This window comes from Antedon bifida, chromosome 2 (genome assembly GCF_963402885.1).
Source record: "Antedon bifida chromosome 2, ecAntBifi1.1, whole genome shotgun sequence".
NCBI lineage: Eukaryota > Metazoa > Echinodermata > Crinoidea > Comatulida > Antedonidae > Antedon > Antedon bifida.
In genome coordinates this window covers 20971317-20993444 of record NC_136227.1, presented here as the reverse complement: position 1 = coordinate 20993444, position 22128 = coordinate 20971317, and the positions used below count along the sequence as shown (strand labels likewise).

General features: G+C 33.5%; 1 protein-coding gene, 1 long non-coding RNA gene and 2 other non-coding genes across 4 annotated transcripts in view; 3 read left to right on the top strand and 1 right to left on the bottom strand.

Annotated features, from left to right (window-relative positions):
- Positions 1–22128, top strand: part of LOC144858635 (uncharacterized) — a 199756-nt gene that overhangs the window by 136949 nt on the left and 40679 nt on the right. The gene's annotated exons all lie outside the window — the stretch shown is intronic.
- Trnat-ugu (transfer RNA threonine (anticodon UGU)) lies at positions 1133–1204 on the top strand. The gene has a single exon. It is a non-coding gene; the product is annotated as a tRNA-Thr (tRNA).
- Trnat-ugu (transfer RNA threonine (anticodon UGU)) lies at positions 1500–1571 on the top strand. The gene has a single exon. It is a non-coding gene; the product is annotated as a tRNA-Thr (tRNA).
- On the bottom strand, positions 12709–21714 carry LOC144858654 (uncharacterized). Its single transcript, XR_013616651.1, has 2 exons — positions 21573–21714; positions 12709–13091 (listed from the first exon to the last, which is right to left on the bottom strand). It is a non-coding gene; the product is annotated as an uncharacterized LOC144858654 (long non-coding RNA).

Sequence of the window (22128 nt, the reverse complement as noted above, 5' to 3'; positions counted from 1 at the left end):
GTGGGTGAAAATCTGTGATAATACCATACATGGCTCTGTGGTCTAGTGGTATGATACTCGCCCTGTAAGCGAGAGGTTGCAGGTTCGAATCCCGCCAGAGACATTTTTTCATACAACTAAAAAATACGGAACTTTCGCCAATGAGCTATGCTCGACGCGATTATGAGATCATGTTCCGAATATGAGCACTGTTTCTATAATTTACAGTATGATTTATATATAATTTACACAGTGCTACGCAACATCATTGATTTACATATACACAATATTATTTAAAAAACCGTTGCGAATTAAAGTTGGAATTTATTCTGACTTGTTAAGCCTCCACTGATTGTGAGGGCGTTTGTTGTATGAGAGAATGTATCTGGTGGGTGAAAATCTGTGATAATACCATACATGGCTCTGTGGTCTAGTGGTATGATACTCGCCCTGTAAGCGAGAGGTTGCAGGTTCGAATCCCGCCAGAGACATTTTTTCATACAACTAAAAAATACGGAACTTTCGCCAATGAGCTATGCTCGACGCGATTATGAGATCATGTTCCGAATATGAGCACTGTTTCTATAATTTACAGTATGATTTATATATAATTTACACAGTGCTACGCAACATCATTGATTTACATATACACAATATTATTTAAAAAACCGTTGCGAATTAAAGTTGGAATTTATTCTGACTTGTTAAGCCTCCACTGATTGTGAGGGCGTTTGTTGTATGAGAGAATGTATCTGGTGGGTGAAAATCTGTGATAATACCATACATGGCTCTGTGGTCTAGTGGTATGATACTCGCCCTGTAAGCGAGAGGTTGCAGGTTCGAATCCCGCCAGAGACATTTTTTCATACAACTAAAAAATACGGAACTTTCGCCAATGAGCTATGCTCGACGCGATTATGAGATCATGTTCCGAATATGAGCACTGTTTCTATAATTTACAGTATGATTTATATATAATTTACACAGTGCTACGCAACATCATTGATTTACATATACACAATATTATTTAAAAAACCGTTGCGAATTAAAGTTGGAATTTATTCTGACTTGTTAAGCCTCCACTGATTGTGAGGGCGTTTGTTGTATGAGAGAATGTATCTGGTGGGTGAAAATCTGTGATAATACCATACATGGCTCTGTGGTCTAGTGGTATGATACTCGCCCTGTAAGCGAGAGGTTGCAGGTTCGAATCCCGCCAGAGACATTTTTTCATACAACTAAAAAATACGGAACTTTCGCCAATGAGCTATGCTCGACGCGATTATGAGATCATGTTCCGAATATGAGCACTGTTTCTATAATTTACAGTATGATTTATATATAATTTACACAGTGCTACGCAACATCATTGATTTACATATACACAATATTATTTAAAAAACCGTTGCGAATTAAAGTTGGAATTTATTCTGACTTGTTAAGCCTCCACTGATTGTGAGGGCGTTTGTTGTATGAGAGAATGTATCTGGTGGGTGAAAATCTGTGATAATACCATACATGGCTCTGTGGTCTAGTGGTATGATACTCGCCCTGTAAGCGAGAGGTTGCAGGTTCGAATCCCGCCAGAGACATTTTTTCATACAACTAAAAAATACGGAACTTTCGCCAATGAGCTATGCTCGACGCGATTATGAGATCATGTTCCGAATATGAGCACTGTTTCTATAATTTACAGTATGATTTATATATAATTTACACAGTGCTACGCAACATCATTGATTTATATATATATATATATATATATATATATATATATATATATATATATATATATATATATATATATACAGATGAAGGGCTAGTGTTGCCCGAAAGCTTTGCTAACATTTCTGGCTGTTTTACTTTATCGTTTTGATTTAGCTTTTCGCTTTTTTTTTGTATCTCCATTGAGATCCAGCCACTGATACCCACAGCATTGTCATTTTTTCAGTAATTTGCCTTTGGATATATATTTATATACAGTATATAAACATCACAGGCACAGAATAAATCCAATCCGCCGGGTGATATAATGACATTTAATTAATTAGAAACAATAAAAATGACGAAACCTGTGAGAATGAGAGAAAGTCCTAACCGAGATTCGAACCCGGAACCTTCTGCTTGATATGCAGATGTTCTAACCATTAGACCACTGGGGCTTTCATTGTATTGTTCCAATTCGATAGACTCTCGGCGGGGTATGGCTGAATGTATATGTATATAGCTGTGCCTGCTGTATACTGGTTGCTATATCTATATATTACTGCTACTAAATGTGTCGAGTAATTTTACGTATCTCCTCCGAAACCGCTGAATGGTACGTGCTCACATTTGGCACACTAATGTTTCTTGATGGGCCGCACACGATAGGCTATATCACTTTCATAAATTTTAAGGATACACATTAAAAAAGGGCAAAAACTAATAGTAATAGTCTCAGCGGCCATTTTTCGCGAGTTGTTACGTCACAACTACGCAACCTCCGTGTTTAGTCTCGGCAGCCGGCCAACCGTATCAACTGGTCGCGTCGTTGATGTTTTAATTAATTACACCTATCCTTTGAACAGAATTAATTGCATAAATCACGGCAAGCGAACTCAGTGAGTAAAACTCATTTTGGGCATATCCTAGGCTTGTTGTGCATATAGTTCTCTGTGCCCCGGGGACCTGTGAATACCTGGACCACGCCCTTAGTTATGTAGCATGCACATAGCCGGCCTAGCTCATCAAACAATTATTACGCAATAAACATTAAGCTATATACTTTGTAATTAGTGGTAATATGTAGGCCTACACACATATATAAGTTTAATTTATAGTATAATAATTAGATATCTAATTAATAGTTTTCATACAATAATCGTGGATTTATATAGCGCCTAATGTTGTGAAACCTCTAAGCGCTGAACATTATTACCCCTGTCATTTTTTGGATCAAACGCGTAAGGAAACATCCAAAATTGAAATGACTCATGAAATAAATAATGTCATATTGCAGTTTTTGGTATAACAAGTGAGCATCTTCATCTGCAACAATCAAAGTTGCTATTTCATTGCCAGAATTTTACCTGTTTGGTGATCAAGTCAACAACTTTTTTGGCTTATATTATAATGCTGTTTCTATTCTATGAGCATAACAAGGACATTCAATATTGTGCCAACAAGGATGAAGAACCATCAGTTAAAGATACTGCATATCAACGGCATTCAAAAGGATTTGGGAGTATAGTAAAGTAATTTTCAAACTTGCCACCACTACCAGTGACCGGTAAACAAGCTTCGCTCTTATGTCATCCACACCAGCATTTGTTATAAATCTTTATTATGAATTTCAAATGGTGAATAAATTGATAATTGGTACTTAATTACAGTATTTAAATTTCTACAACAAGCAATATTTACCTTCCTTGGCAAAAAAATGTCAGGAAATGGAATCGAAACTTTGAAATGCATATGGAGCATTAAATCTATTAGGGTCCTACTATTACTTTGCCATCATTATAAAATGATTGTGTTTTAAGACAGAAGAAGCAATATAGTGGAAAAATCTGTAGTTAAAGAAAACATTGGGGAGCAAATTGCAACATCTTCAATGGCATTTCGAATGAGAAACGATCTGTACTTGCAAAGAAACAAAGGGGTGAATTATGAATGAATTCAAAACATGTATTTTCTGTTCAGTCCAAAATTAACAAGACACTAGAATTTAATTCGTCACTTTGACGAATTATAGGTGATCATTTTTATCATTTTACTGAAATTAATTTTTTTTAAACATGCACGTACGTTAACATACGATCGGAAAATGTTGATGTATGCCATCCTATTATATGCTTATATGCTGCTGAGTTGTGCCTATATGCCATATACAATATGTACAGTATATACTGTATATCTATATACAGTGTAGCATAGGTGAAATTACGGGACACACATGTTCTAATTTTTTGGCATGATGACGTTATCAAACTAAACTTTAAGATGACAATTTCGAAAGATAATTAATTGAGCAAAAAAATATAAGATTTGGAAAAAAATTTGGCACGTAGAAGCGCTGTGTGCGCTCTTTGAAATGTGTATAACTTTGACGAAAAATATTAAAAAACTACTTTTTCACTTCAACTGGCCATATGTTAACGTCACAACATCCGATAGGCTTAATTTTTATATGAATTAATATCTACATTTCATCAGCTTTCATAATAAATTATAATCATCAAGGTAACCTTCAATTCTGAAGAGCTGTAAGATATTCAAATTTACTGCGAAGGTGAAATTACACGGCCTACGTTATTCAAGTTTTTACGCGTGATGACGTCATTAAAATGAAAATAGTGTCAACTCATGATAAAGATAATTAATTAAGCAAGCACATACTGAAATTTGTGCGAAATTCGAGCACACATAACCAAGATGCGCTCTGTTGAATGTGATAATCTACACAAAAATATAACAAATCCTAATTTTTAAATTCAAGTGGCCATTTGATGACGTCAAAACATTTTGTACGTAAAATGTGTACATGAATTCATATCTACAACTCAATGGCTTCCAGAATAAGTTAAAAAAATCGGGGGTCATCTTGCATTCTGAAGAATTATTTTCATTTTAAAAAATACCTATTTTTCACCATTTTCAGAACTTTTGTAAAATTAATGTGCGCATTTTGTCATTTTTAACGTGCTCGTATAGCATTATTTTAAGTCGGAACTGACTCAAATTTGGTGAATGTACTAAGGATGGTGAGTAGAATGAGATTTGTTTAAAAAAATCATATTTTTTACGCTTTTTAAGTGTCGCGCGCGCAAAATTTTTATTTGCGCAGTAATTTTTTGAAACACGCAAATGGCCTAATTCATGCTCTAAATTGATCAAAACTTAATTTTGAGCGTTTTAAATTTTTAACGCGCAATTTCACGTGCATTTTATTTGCTAATATTTTTACCCTTGACCTGAAGTTTACGTGTAGTGAATTTCATTAATATGTGATAATGAATTATGGAGATATGATTGATAATGTGATTTCGCAAAATGGCGTATAAATGACGTCACGGATGAGTGATCACGCTGGAAAGCTTATTAGGATTAAGTTATATTATTTGAAAGGCATTCTGAAATTTTGGTAATCATTGACATTAAACTTTTTGAGATAATTGTTACACAAAATAGTGTACAGAAACAATAAAAAGAAAAAAAATAAAGATTTCATACAATAACAATAGGTGATCATTTTATTCTAAATGATCACCTAATTAGAAAAGCAAGTGAAGTAGATTTGCTGTGCCTATTATGGTGAAACTGTTGGATAGCTTTGATTCCTGGCAAAGAAAGACATTTTAGCTTTGAAAGTTTCCATAAGTATTTTGACGGCACCAACGATTACAATTTTTATCTATGTACTTTGGATATACCGTTAAAGGAGATGCGGAGCTTCAAAATGGTAGAGTAAATGGCAATCATTTTGAATTTATGCTAATTAACCCCCTTCTTGATGTCCGATATGATGTTCATTTCAACAGGAAAATGTTTCTACATTTTTTAGCATAGGATAATGTCATTTAAGCAGTTATAACATAATATATGACGTCACAACTACCTTATGACGTCATAGGTACGTCATATGATAATTAAAATATCCTACACATTTATAACTACTCGTAATGCACTTACAGTAGGTGGTCTATAAGTAAAACCGTTAAGGAGATAATATACAAGGCCATTTTTAATTTATGCTAATTAACTCGCTTCCCGATGTCCGATTTTGGTAAACTTTGGATATGATGTTAATTTGGACCATATCAACCAGACAAAAATAAATTCTGTTGCAATTTGTTCTAGGTGAAACCATACTTTTACTGGATTTCAACATGGCGGCTGAAATAGAATATTTACAACTTCAATAACAATATATTTGGAATCCTCAGTATCACAAACATGGGTATCGAAACCATTTTTAACTTGCTATGTTAATTAAAAGTCAAGTTATAAGCCAAAATACGTTTAAAATGATGGCGGCCATCTTGGATGTCAACATGGCGGCTGAAATACAATATTTACAACTTTAATAACAATATATTTGGAATCCTCAGTATCACAAACATAGGTATAGAAACCATTTTTAACTTGCTATGTCACTTAAAAGTCAAGTTATAAGCCAAAATACGTTTAAAATGGCGGCCATCTTGGATTTCAACATGGCGGCTGAAATAGAATATTTGCAACTTTAATAACAATATATTTGGAATCTTCACTATCACAAACATGGGTATAGACAACATTTTTAACTTGCTACGTCACTTGAAAGTCAAGTTATAAGCCAAAATAAGTCTGAAATGGCGGCCATTTTGTTTTTCGCATTTTAAGGGTGAAGATCTAAAATTGAGCCGGGTAAACAGCACATTTGAATTCAGCACCCCAAAATTACCCTAAAACACATGTTTTTTCGCTTTTAACACGAAATGCCTACAGCATCTTACGCCCGTATTCTTAAACCGGACTTTAGTCGTAGTTCGAAGTTCGACTTGAAAAAGTCGTAGTTCGAGCTAGCTATTACTTCAAATTCGATTAAAAAACGAAGTAGTCGAAGTTTGCAGTTCGACTTAATGAAGTCGAGCTTTTAGTCGAGTTGCACCACTTCTGTGTGTGCCACCGATGCACACACATAATCGGATGTAATGTAAACATAAGTACCATAGATATTATAGTGTAAAATATTCATATACACTATAACCCTCTATGATGATGATACACTATACTTCATAGCCACACATAAATACTGTAGGTAACCGCAGCGTTCCATTTTTAGTCGCGTGGACGCGACTCAACAGTTTACTATGTCGGTTGGTCGGTCTGGTATCACTATGCGTTTTATCGCTTTTCTGTACTGAGAGCACGCGACTTATGGCTGTTGGCCTTGTTTAATGTAGGCCTACGTCGGAATTGTCTATATACACTTTATGCATGCAGACTGCCAGTGATTTAAACTCACACTGTATGAGTACGATACACGCGTCAATATCATGTTACATCCAGGGACCAAAAATTCATATTATTTTTCAGGTGAAAATCGGCAATTTTATTTATTTATACGCGTACGTAAAAAGTACCCATGGGCAGAGCATGGACTGATTTGTAAGAACAGTTTGAAAAATAGAGCTGCAGGTCCCTAGAAATTGCAATTATACATTGATGTATGAAACGAAATGACAAGTCTATGGAGAACCAGCACACCGAGGTTGGGATGGAACTAAGAACATTTAGAAAAATATAGTTGCTAGGTTCCTGGAAATTGGATTATAATTCAAAATATAAACTACAGAGCCAATATCCATATTCCATGGTTGGGACAGAGCTAAAATAGAGCTTTTAGGTCTCCAGAATGGGGAGGGCTGAGCTGCTACGAAAATTGTGAAAAATAGAACTGCTAAGTCCCTGGAAATTGCACTTATAGAGGCCCTCATTGATAAATGAAACGAAATTTACAGGACCAGCCGCTATTAGATGGTTGGTGGAGCTAAGGAAATTGTGAAAAATAGAGCTGCTAGGTCCCTGGAAAATGTAGTTTACATTAAAATAATGAAAAGAAATTATAGGTCTACAGGACCATCCCACCATGGTTGGGGTGGAGCTAAGAAAATTTTGAAAAATAGAATTGCTTGGTCCCGGAAATTGGACTTATTATAACACAAACACAAAACGAAATATATAAGTCACCAGAACCATTCCTATACCATGATTGGGACAGAGCTAAAAACAATTTGTAAAATAGAGCTCTTAGGTCCCCAGACAATGCACTGACTGTACTATACTTCGAAATATGAAACGAAATGTATAAGTATCTATGACTAGCTCTATAGTTGGGACTGAGCTAAGAAAAGAGCTGCATGTCTTCAAAAGTTACCGTTATACTTAAAAAATATCAGGCCTAGAGGCCTAAAAAAGTGGCCCTGTTTGCCTGTTATTTGGAGGGAAATGCGTCCGCAAGCGTAAACCATTTTCCGTCCGGAATTCAGTTTATTTCCTAGATGTATGCGTGTGGACATTTAAACTAAGATATCTTAGTTTTAAATAGAGATATCTTTGTTTTCTATCAAATAAAGATATCTCTGTTTTTAATAGAGATATCTTAGTTTTAAATAGAGATATCTTAGTTTTAAATAGAGATATCTTAGTTTTAAATAGAGATATCTTAGTTTTAAATAGAGATATCTTAGTTTTAAATAGAGATATCTTAGTTTTAAATAGAGATATCTTAGTTAAAACTAAGATATCTTAGTTTTAAATAGAGATATCTTTAAAATGATTTAATGATTAGATGACAGTTAGGCCCGCCATAGTTAATTGCTACGTTAGTGGGGGATACAGCATACATTACATTTGAATACAATAACATATAGGCCTACAATTCTACAGTACTATTATCTCCATTTTAGAACTTAATAAATGCACAAATTGCGCTCCATATATATATATATATATGCTCCAGTCGTCGATTCATATGAGAGGTATATTCAGAGCGTCATTCTGACGATGGAGCATTCTCTACTTCTCTATGGAGCGCCATTTATGTTTGTTTGTTTCTTTATTTCCATTCTATTCACAAAAACATAAACATACATAAAACAAAAGAATGGAAAGGGTGAATCTCTGAAGTACAGCTTATAAGTAGAAACCCCCTGTTACAAAACAGTATGTATATAAATAGAAATATGAAAAAAGGCACAAGGGCATAAGCAAACAAAACGTAACTTTTAAGAATGCAAACAAACTTTTTTTTTATCTTAACAACAAAAAAAGATAGTTTTCTCAGAGAGTAAAATGTAATTAAAAAAATACCTGTTTTAATTTTTATTTTTCACGCTGCTGCTCTAGCCCGCTACGTCACACGAGATGACTAATTTATTAGATGAAATGAAGCAGCAGTTATAGTACTACACTTTGACATTTTTGCTAAAATGGAAACTCGACTATAGATTATAGGTACCAGCTGCATTTCTGGTATTTATGAGTCCCATGACAATACTGTATTTCCCTGTCAGATAATCATTGAATTATTATCAAAACAGTCCATGAAAGTTTTTGTTTGTAATATGATACTTCACACTTGAAGAATCTAAGGCGTGATGAAGTGACCCCCAGACTTGACCTTAGCAATAAAATAAACTAAATTGAGTCTGTTTCTCATATCAAAGTTATCACTTCTGTAACAAAATCCACATTATAAAAAGAGAAAAGAAACGTTTAATTATAACTCAAAAACCACATTGTCTGACAGACAATTGAAGTATTTTTTGCTTTTAATTACATTTTTTTCAGGTAAAATAACTATTATGTGACAATAAAATGACACATTCAAAAACAAATTTGAAATAAAAAATATTTTTCAGAGGGACAATATATCTTTAAAACTGTTACGTCAATAAGCGAGCAGCGTTTTTTGTAAGAAATATTTCTTGTTTAATATTTATTCTTTTGTATTTTATTTTAAGAGTGTCACGTATTTCACGTCAAAGTTCAACCCCTTTACTGACTAAACTTAATGATTTTTTAATGGTTCCAGTCTAAAATTGTGGGTAGAATTAGTGTTTTTATCGAGTATATTTATCATGAACAACTGAGCATAAAATGAAATTATTTTGAACAATCGCTGGGAGTTAATTATGAAAAGCTTTATGCCTTTATTTACTTCAGAAATAGAAATAGTACTACGGTAAATGGTCTAGTGGATCAAATTTGGCACCGGTGGAGCACAGTGATATAGAATAGAAATAAGTCACTAACTACGTCCGCCAATGAGGTTATATTTTCACCCCTGTGTTTGTGTGTGTCTGTGAACAGCCTGGAGGCCACAGTTTTCATCCGAATCTGGACAAATTTGGCGACAATGATCTATGCCCCAAAAGCTCGGACGAGTTCGATTTTGAGGGGAAAAGGTCATAGGTCAAGGTCATAACTAACAAAAAACTATTTTACTGCCTAGAGACCACAGTTTTTATCTGATTCTCACCAAACTTAGCCTCATAGAAAAAAAATAAAAATTTAAAATTTAAATATTATTAATTGTAATACTGAATAATTATAATAATGAATGAATAATAATAGTCAAATATTTTTTTAAACGAATAATAAGGATGATGAAAAAAATAAGATCCTCTTTGTAGTGTGCAGTTAGCCTATTTACACATAGAAATAATAAAAAAAATTTTTTTTAAATATATATATTTTCCGGGGACATTTTATGTAGGGAAATTTTACAGTAGGCGGAAGTTTGTACTCTCGGAGTACCCTCTAGTTTAAATATATTTTCGTATGTTGATACACTGTGCTCAAGTGGACCCAATATTTACTTCAGATATAGAAATAGTACTACGGTAACTGGTCCAGTGGATCAAATTTGGCATCGGGGGAGCACAGTTATATAAAATAGAAAGTCACTAAATTTGAATAGAGTATCTCATTCGTATCTAATACACTGAGCTCATAATGGACCCAATTTGGCACGAGCGGAGCACAGGGATTTAAAATAGAAAATAAAATCACTAAAATGTTATATAAACAGTTTGGTATTGGGAAAGATGGTATTGTTAGTAATTCGCGGTCAACACGCCACACTGTTTTTTGATTTTGTTAATCAATAGTACTACGGTAACTGGTCCAGTGGATCAAATTTGGCACCGGTGGAGCACAGTGATATAGAATAGAAATAAGTCACTAATTAGGTTATATGCATTATCATGCATATAACCTCTTGATTCTGTCACAATCTTTATTAGGTTATATGCATTATCAGGCATATAACCTCTTGATTCTGTCACAATATTTATTTATTCTTTCCTTAGCACTATTTTGTCCGTCAATTATCTTGATATCAGTTTCATCTAGCTAAGTCAATTTTTCAGAGTATATTCCTTATGGCCAGGAATCGATGTGGTTATGTTTTCAAGGTGCGCAATCAAAAATTACGCAGTCTACGCGCGATTTAATGTAATCATATCTTCACAAGCATGAATCACAATTAAACAAAATTTGGTACTCATAAATTTCAGGTCATATTTCATTATATGGCAATACAATTACGTGCGTAGCGCATATAACGCATGCGTACGGGCGCTTAAAATTTTCAAAATTGTCAAAATTTATTTTCGATGAAATTAGAGTACGTTTCAGGCAATTTTAAGCGTTTAAAAAATTACCATCAGTGCGCAGATTTTTGCACGCGCACTGCGCGTTAAACGTTAATATGCACTCTTTTTGCCCGATTTCTGATTTACAACCTTTCTTTAATAATATCATCATATTTTATTCACTTTTCAACGCGAAATTGCGTTATACGAGCACGTCAAAAGTGACAGGCTACGCACGTGTAAGTTAACAAAATGGTGAAAATATGCTAAATTTTAAAATTAATATAGATCGTCAGAATGCTCGGGAACACCTATTTTTTTTTTTATTTTCTTGAAGTGTATGTATCATATGTATGCTTTATTAGGAAGATTAAACGAGACTTACCTGTAAGTTGAAGTTTGATCACTATTTTATGAATATGTTTGTGAGGTGTAAACTGAGATCCCGACGCGCACGCGCACCCTCATACTTTAAATCAAACATGTCTAGAGTAATAATTTGCAGCGATAAGTATATATATATGATAACCTGCATTGTTCTATAATATAATTGTTTTACTTGGGGTGGGTTGAGGCAGGCAATTTACACCTCACTCACATATTCATAAAATAGTGATCAAACTTCAACTTACAGGTAAGTCTCGTTTAATCTTCCTATTTTATTTCATATACTTCCGCTGTAAACTGAGATGTTTAAAGCCAACTCTGGAAACATGTTTGAACTGTAAACAAAATAATTGACGGAAATGTTAGTTTCAATAAAACAACTTTATTTCCAAAAGTCTACAGTCTCTCGTAAGAATGTTTGCCCTAACGGGCAACTTAAATATGACAACTATCGTGTTTTATTATTAATAAAGCATTTATTTGCTTATAATCAATAGTCTAACGTTTTAGAATTCTCACCCTAAAAACATCAATTAGAAAACTAAACAACGGTAAACTGGTTCAAAATGCAAACAGGGGCTATTTGTAGCCAACAACAAACACAACCAATATTAATGAGTTGATGAATCAACTTTTCTCAACAGTGCCTGTTGAAATGACGGATTTTCTACAAATTGTATAGGCTTATTATAATATCTGTTTAGTGTATGTTCGTTTCTCCACCCAGCTGTTTTCATTATTAAGTCAACCGGGACATTCCTTAATTTTGCTGATGAAGATGCAGCCGCTCGAACCGAATGGGCTTTAAATTTTGTTGTATCTACTCCTGCTTCTGATAAGCCTGTCCTTATCTATCGAGCAATTGCGACTCTTGATGCCTCGGCATACGGTTTCTTATGACATAATTGTAAACAATATGTCCTTATTTTCCCTTAAATTACTAGTTTTTCCCCTCTACTTTAGAATTGTTCTGACCGGACATAGGGCAGGGTCTTCACTTTTGTGGAAAACCACCAGTTGACCTGTATTGTTTGGTCTGCTATTTTTTATTAATGTACAAATGTAAAGGTGATTGCTTTATTCTCGATATTCATATTTGAAAATTTGAAATTATATAATGTTTGAAGCCTACTTGAGGACAATAATGCTAATAACAATGCTACTTTTATGGTAAATTCTTTAAGCGATAATGTATCGTCGTTAATTGTTCGCCTTAGATAGTCTGTAACTAAGCGAACATCCCAAATTTGTGCATATTTTGGAGTCGGTGGGTTAAAATTGATTAACCCTTTCATAAATCGTTTCAGTTCAATAAACTCCTTCATGTTTATATCTAAGATTTCGAGAAAGTTTACAATTGCGCTTTTCGCCGTACTGATAGTACTATAGCCTAAGCCTTCGTCCTTCAGCCTTTATCAGGAAATCGAGGACGTGACCGGTTTTTAGCTGTTGCCATGTGATTCCCCTGATTTCACAAAAGTCTATAAATTTTGTTAGCTGTGAGTTATATTGCTTCCACGTTGACCGTCTCCAGGATTGCAGAATGACGTCTGCTGCAGTATTGCTTATTCCTTTGTTGTAGAGTTCCGCCCTGATAGCCTGCAGGCAAAAAGGTTAAGTCTGTTATTCAAAAAGGTTAAGTCTGTTATAAAGGGGATGACAATCATCTGAACCATGTAATGTTAAGGCATGTTTGGTATTCTTAAACCTCAGTGGTTCCCCAACCATCATTGATAGTAATTTAGGATACCAATACTGTGTTGGCCAGTTTGGGACCACCATGATTACTATGGCAATATTTTTTGCAAACATCTACCTATAAGGCAGAACGGCGAAAAAGCATAGAGCTTGGCAGAGGACCAATTTTGTAGAAATGCATCGATACCAATTGAATCTGGGTCCGGTTTCCATGATATATATTTCGGGAGATGTGCATTGTGCCTAGAAGCGAATAGGTCTATATCCAGTTCGCCGAATGTTTTAGAGATTTTTATAAACAATTCTTTGTTAAGCATCCATTCTGTCTCATCTATAAACTGACGAGACTTTGCATCAGCTATTATATTATCTCTACCTGGGAGATATTCTGCACTTATCCAAAAATTGTTCTCAATGCACCAAGACCAGATGGCTTTTGAGATTTTATTGCCGCCCATGTTGTTTATGTAAGCTACTGCCGTGGTATTATCAACCTTCAGCCTTATGTGCTTAGCTTTTCTCTCACGGGACAATGCTTTAAGGCCGAAAAAAGCAGCCAGCAATTCTAAGTAATTAATATTTAGTGCCCCTGTAGCATATGCAATGTCTAGGTCTTTATTTATCCACCTTCCCCCAGGGTATGTCCATCAGTGGCACCCCAGCCTAGACCACTAGCGTCTGTCTCAATTGTTAGGTCGGGGTACCCATGATATATCAATTCATATGCGTCTTTGACATTATTTTGCCACCAAAGAATATCTTCCCGTCCATTGACGGAAATACTAATAGACCTATCGTAATGGCCTTTATATTAAGAGCTAGTATTTTCTCCTTCTCTAGTGCCCTATAATGAAGCTTTCCATACTCTACAGCAGGTAGTGTTGCTATAATTTTGCCTAAAAATTGCGCAACTTTCCTAATGGTAGTATGACTTAATGTAAGTATGTGTTTACTTTGAACTCTAATTTCCTCCTTCTTATGATATGGAAGGGAAACCGTCATACTTATAGAATTTATTTCAAATCCCAAAAAGGTTATGATCTGCGTAGGATTCATTACTGATTTTTCTCTATTAATGATAAAACCCAATGAGGCTAGAAGTTCACTAGTTTCCCTGGCGGTACCACCGGCCAAGTCTTCTGACTGGTTTATACACAAAATGTCATCAATGTAACACTGGGTTGTAAACCAGTAAGTGATATAATGAGGCAAAAAAATCAGAGTCAATGGACAACTGACAAATTGGCTTAATGGTGATAAAGCTGTCTTTGTTGAAAAAATGTCATCCCCCATACCTAGGCAAATTGTTCTAAATGGTTTCAAAGCTCGTGTGTTTCACGAAGGACAAGAGATCAAATGTAACAAATGCTTGAAAAATGGACACGAAGCTTATCAATGTAAGGCTAATAGAGTATATGCTTTAAATGTCACCAAGGAGGTCATACTATGAACACTTGCAACACTGAGATAGGCCAAAAACAAACATCAGCCAACTCAATGGGATCAACAGGAGCTTATATTAACCGTATGTGGGAATCATTTGTGCACACTCCAATACCAAATCAAACATCAGATAAAGGTTTAAAGATAACAGATAAAGATAAATCACAAGATAATGCAAACCCAAATTCAGACACAGAAGTGGATATTGATGAAGTATTCAGCTTACAAGATACTGCAGATGACAGCGGAAGCGGAAGCGGAAGTGAATCTGACGAAGAACAAGAACATGTAAAAGAAAAAGACAGTGAAGCCGAGATAGAACAGAGCATTAGCGAATCAAGTGAAAGCAAAGAACAGAAGAAGGTAACAGATTTTTTTGTTTCTTCCACTCAAAACTCAAAAAGTAACAATGAAAAGAAAGGGGCTACCACTGACTCTCGCTCGAATGAGCTGGGTGAAAGTAGAACTGAAGAAGATTTAAAGGAAACATCACCAAAAAATCCACCCCAGAAAGCAAAAAAAAAAAAATCAATCTAAGGAAAAGGGCTACAAAGAAGTAATTATCATACCCACTAGATCACATTGTGCATTATGACTTTTGTTTATTAATATAATTTATTACTTTTATTTTAAGATAAATTAGGGTTTATAAAAGAAAGAGTGGTGTTTTATATTTAATAATCATATGACTCCAAACATACACCTTTTATCATTAAATGTTAGAGGATTTAGGGAAAAACAAAAACAAATTAGTATTTTTAAATGGGTCAAAGACAACAAAGCTGATATCATCTTCATTCAAGAATCACATTTGACAAATGATAAAACCCAGTCGCTCAATGACACATGGCAAGGTGATTCCTACCACTGCTTCGGATCATCACACAGTAGAGGAATATCCACATTTATTGATAGTAAAATTCAACACAGGGTAACAAAACAATACAAAGATATTAATGGTAGATTTTTACTTCTAAGAGTTGAAATAGATGTCAACTGTTTCATTCTTGTTAATTCAAATGCCCCAAATTATGTAAAAGATAGATGTTCTTATTTTAGGACTTTACATGAAACAATTATTGACTTCAAAGAAAGCAAAAATGATAAAATAATTATAGGTGGTGACATGAATTGTGCTCTAGACAGAAAATTTGACCAAAAAGGTAGTGTCTATAGAGTAGATAATTCTGTTTTTACAATAAAACATTTTATGAAAAAACTTAATCTTAATGATATCTGGAGAAAAAATAATCCGAATACATGTCAATTCACATGGCGAAGGAAATCAACTCAAACATACAGAAGGTTGGACTATTTTTTTTATATCTAACGACTTATGTGAATATGTTAACACATGTGATATCAGGCCGTCAATCATGTCTGATCACCAAGCCATATCCTTAAAAATAAGTTTAACTAATGAAGAAAGAGGCCCAGGATTATGGAAAATGAACAATTCTCACTTAGATAATGAAGATTTTATAAAAAACATCAAAAACATAATTGAAAGAGCTAGATTAGAAGAACTTAACCCAAAAGATAAATGGGAAATGATTAAGGTAAAAATAAAGGAATTCTCTATAAAATATGGGAAAATGAAAAATAAAAATAAATGCAGAAGAAAAGAAATACTTCAACAGGAAATTGCTATCATTAATGATTTAATTATGAAAAAGGATAATTCTGATAATAATATCCAGTATGAAACAGAATTAGATCAAAAAAAGAATGAACTTGAGCAAATTTACCTATTGGAAGCTAAAGGTGCTCAAATTAGGTCAAGAGTAAAGTGGATAGAAGATGGCGAACGAAACACTAAATATTTTCTTGGTTTAGAGAAAAATAATAGTAATAAAAAACATATTAAAAAATTAAAAAAACAGGACGGATCCATTATATCAAATTCCACAGAGATATTGAAGGAAGAGGTTAACTTCTTCAAAAAAATATATGCTAAACAAGATGTTGCATACAAATCAATTGATAAGTACCTATCTCATGTTAATTTAACTAAACTCACAGAGGCTGAAAAAGAGATGTGTGAGGGTCAGCTCTCTCTCTTCGAATGTGAGCAAGCAATAAAGAAAATGAAAAAAAATAAAGCTCCAGGCAGTGACGGTTTAACAGTTGAGTTTTATCAACTCTTCTAGTACCTGTGACCTTGTTTGTGATTCACTAAATTATGGTTTTGTCACACAAGAAATGTCTGTGTCACAAAGAAGAGGAATAATCAACCTTATTTACAAAAAAGGTGATCACAAAGATTTAAATAACTGGCGCCCTATCACTTTACTCAATATTGACTACAAAATAGCTTCTTTTGTTCTTACAACAAGATTACATCTAGTTGCAAAGTCAATAATAAATAATGACCAAAAAGGTTATGTAAAAGGTCGCTTTGGTGGTGACAATATAAGATTAATAGATGACATAATTACTTACATGGAAAATGAACAGCTTGAAGGTATACTTATTAGTTTAGATTTCCAAAAAGCATTTGACAGTGTCAATAGATCATTTTTAATAGAAACCTTAAATAAATTCAATTTTGGTATTTCATTTGTGAACTGGGTAAAAGCACTGTATAACAATACAAATTGTATATTCACAAATAATGGTTGGCAATCAGAAAGTTTTGTCATGTATCAAGGTATTAGACAAGGATGTCCCTTGTCTGCTCTACTGTTTATTTTAGTAGCTGAAGTCCTAGCTACGGAAATAAGAACATGTGATATGGTCAAAGGCCTAATTGTTCCTGCAGGCAATGGTAAATTTAAAGATATTAAGATTGCACAGCTAGCAGATGACACAGTACTTTTTCTAAAAGATATAAACAGTATAGATAACAGCATAAATATTATTGAAAAGTTTGGAGAGGTTTCTGGTTTGAAATTAAATAAGAATAAAACAAATGCTTTTTGGCTTGGCAGTTTAAGAGACTGTAAGGACACACATGGTAACATTTCTTGGACATCCACACCAATTCGGATATTACTGTAGGTATCTATGTTGGACATGATAAGGAATATTGTTATCAAAAGAATTGGAAAGAAAAAGTTGATGCATTAGAAAATACCCTAAAAACATGGGAGAAAAGACACCTCACTTTTTTTGCTATTGTAAAAACATTAGCGCTCTCAAAAATTATATACAATTCTAGCATTTTGCTAGTACCAGAAAAAGTAATAAAAGAGGTTGACAAATTAATTTTTAAATTCATTTGGGAAACTAAGAAAGAAAAAATAAAAAGAAAAACCATGTGTGCAAATTACAGTCTAAAAAATGTCTAAAAATGGTAGATTTCAGATCTCAGGTTATATCTTTCCAAGTTAAATGGTACAGGAGACTGTATGAAAATGATTACGCCAAATGGAAATATTTACCAACATTTTATATGGAAAATATATGCCCAAAATCATTAACCTCAAATATATCAAAAGTTCCATGTAACATATCCGTACCACCATTTTATCTCTCGGTTTAAATCTATCTCTGTAGCTAATGCTTGCAATAATAGATTAAATAAGAAACCAATAAGCTATGATGATATTATTAATCAATCATTATGGGGTAATGCATTTATCTGTATTAAAAAGAAGTCGTTATATAACTGTAACTTGATTAGATCAGGGTTTTTAAAAATAAGTGATGTAATAAATAATAATGTGTTTAAGCCTGCAATAGAGATAAAAAGAGGGTTAAGATGTACACAAAATTGGATCAGTGAATATTCTTGTATATTGAAAGCCATTCCAAAAGAATGGAAATGTATTCTAAAATCAACATGTCACATTAATGTAAATGATGATATACCTATTACAAACAATAAGGTCCTAAATATGACGTCTAGACAATTATATAGACTCATAATAGATGATTAATATTTTACTCCAACGGCACAGGTTAAGTGGGAATCCATATTTGCCATGGAACAAAATATGGGTTAAGAAAGTTTCTGGACTTAAAGAAAAAAAACTGGCACATTTTAATTTTAAATTGTTGCACAGAATATTGCCAACAAATGAAAGATTACGTAAGTGGAGCCTTGTAAATTCTCCAAATTGTGACACATGCAATGTTATTGAGAATGATGAACATATGTTAGCAGAGTGTATAACAGTAAAATGTCTATGGAGAGAGATAAACAGAATAACTAGAGAAGTAAGCATACATATTCCTGTTTTTTCTTTCAAAAGGCTTTTATTTGAAACTGACAACAATTACGTAAATAAATTACACACTTTAGGAGCATTCTGTATTTATAAAGTAAGAGATAATAAGTTTAATGGAAAAAGAAATATATAGAGATAAGAAATATGTAAATCTGCAGGTATACATGTGTATGCTCAATCAGATTACATGTCAGAGAAAATGTTAATGAGATACAATGAATGATCTATTATGTTTTTTTGTTTGTTTGTTTTTTTGTGTTTTTTTTTTGCTTATATATTGTATGTTTTGTAAATATGTCTTAAAACTGGATGATTTGAAAAAAGAAAAAAAAAAAGACAAAATGTAAGAAGCGTTTTATAGATTGATGATAAAAAAACAATGATGAAGGATAAGAAGGTTTATGTATAAGTTGTGAAATGTGTATTGATCAAAGCTTTTATGTATATACAGTATATATTATACAGATATTGCCTGCTTAGAGGTGAAATATAAGATTTGACATCCCCGAGGGAATGATATTATGTTCGAGGGAATGTATATATCCCGAAGCGGCAGCTGAGGGATATATAATTCCCCGAGAACATAATATCATCCCGAGGGGATGTTAAATCTTATATTTTACCGATATAAAAGGCGATATCTGTTATATTATATAGCCAAGATTAGAACAAGTCTGCTGGGTTGGGTGAAGCCAGGCTAGGCCTCCTATTCTATAGTAGGCCTAGAGTATTTGTATTGTATGTAAACAAGCCTCTTGCCTAGACACCTTACCTTGCGAAGAATAATATACAGATAATTACTAATTAATGATTCCTTGGCAATAAAATATTCACTTAGGCCTAGGTCGTTTAAATTAACAGAAGAATTTCCATCAATAAGCCTATTAATAATAATATTATAATCAGGTAGGCCGAATAAACAATTCATCGTCTTCTCTTCGAGGAGCGAGCCGAATCACCGGATGTTCAGCGCGTACTAGTTACTAGGTTACTACTGACCAATCACAAACGGTGTTTCATCACATTTAGGGAGGACTAATAACAAATGAGGGCGCTATGTATGCATAGTTTAAATAGTTTAGATGAATAATTTCTTCAAGCAAGCTGCGTGGTGCAGCGATGAAAGCGTTGTCTTGCGATGGAGCCACCCGAGTTCAAATCCAGTAGATGACTTTTGTTTATTTATCGGCGAACGCGAGTGTTGCCACACGAAAATTACACAGTCAATATCATCAAACTCGAGAATGTATATGTTTAATAACAGGGGACACGATAATTACGCGAAAATTAATCGGTCAATATCATCGTTCTCGAGGATATATACGATTTACGATCCTCGCAGCGGTAGTCACGTGACGCAGTTTCAACCAATCACGTTCACGTATTTACATAGGCTATGTAATATATGTAAATATGCACATTCTAATCTTAATGCATGTGAAATTTAAAATGACAAAATTGTGGAAAAAAAAAATATGTCTAAGTTTATAAATAGATTATTAAACATAAATTGGGTTAAATGATAATGTATGTGTAAACATAAGAATATATGGAAATATATTAAAAGAAAAAAAAAGTAAAAAAAAAAGTGGAATGAACACACATAAGAAAAAAAAAAGAAGACAAGGTAGATGAAAATGTAATGGGTTATAAAGGGTAATCTGTGGAAATATATTTTGTTAATATTTGTTAATATTATTAAACAAAAAAAATCAATGTTGAAGGATGTGAAAAATATTATGTTTACAAGGTCAGTAATTTATATATGAAAGAATATGTATTGTTAAATGAAAAATATGTTTGCATAGATAAATCCAAAGAAAACACATAGGAGATATTAAATTAAATTAGATGGATTTATTAAACATTATATTGTATGAATTAAATATGCTATGTAAGAAAAGATAAGCTTTGTTAATGAAAATGTATTATAGATAATATGTATAAAAAGAGGAAACTATGAAGAGACAAGATAAAAACAAAAATGAATGTGATAATAATTATGTAAACAAATGAAATATAATAATATGTATAGTGTATTGAAATGAAATTAAAAAATATATGTAAAGAGAACATTATATATGGAAATAAAAGTGGGATGAACCCACATAAGATAAAAAGAAAATGTCATCAATGTAAACCAACAGAATATGCCCTCTGCTGCGCAAAAACGCAATTGGAGGCTTCAATAATTTCGTGAAAAGTCTAGGCCCTGAGCTAAGCCCATTGGGCAATGCGACAAACTTATACAGGTTGTCTTTCCAAACAAATTTTAAATATTTAGTGTCCGACTCTGCTATGGGTACAGTAAAATATGCATCTTTGAGGTCGACTGACGTCATATATACACCTGGTGAAATTAGTGTCAATGCATTTCGGAACATTTCCATTTTGAAATGTTTGTATGTCACATATTCATTTAATTTAGAGAGGTCTAATATCATTCTAAACCCTCCATCTTTCTTTGAACTGGTTTGACCACCCCTTTTGATATCAATTTTTCTATTTGATCATCAATAGCCTCCATATCCATGTTGCTGAGTTTGTATGGATGAGGTATTTTTTCTTTTAGGTGGTAGGGTATGGCTTTATCAAACTCTATTTTATATCCTGAAACCGCATTTAGGATGTATGGATCCGAAGTATATATATATATTTTTTCCACCTATGTATATATGACCTGAGTCAACCTCCTACTATGTCAAGTTTATTAGGTTTGTTAACCTTATTTTTATGAGAAATACTTATATTATCAATCGACTCATACCTCTTCGGCTGTTGTTTTAGGTCCTTTTTCCCCTGATAAAATTTGGTCTGGTTGTAGTTGTTTGTTGACCATTTGTGTCGCCGGGCTTGACCTAAAAAAGGTTTGCCATTTCTATTGTATGGCTGGTATCTGTAGTTGTTGGACCTGGTCTTTGGTTGGTAAGACTTAAAATTAAATAAGCCTGCCGTAGCCTTCCTTTCCTCATCCAGTTTTTTAACTGTAGTACTCAGGTCACCAAATAAATACTCTGTAGGCTTAATGCTGGGTTTACATAAATGAGTATATTTGGCGTTTATTTCCGGTTTCAACATCTCCTTACGAAGTGCACTCGAAGTTTGCATTGGCATGTAGGCCGATTGTGTCCTGTGCTATCTCCGATGACTCATTTCCATCAACTAATTTAGCAAGGGCGGTAATTCCCTTTATCAATGGTTTTTGTACCTTTTGAAATTTTAAATCTTTAGGCCGTGCCCTTGGTGTAATGGAATCCCAAATAGTTGGATTGACCTTTGGCACCATTAGGGCCTCTAGATTTTCCGGTATAGGATAGCATTTG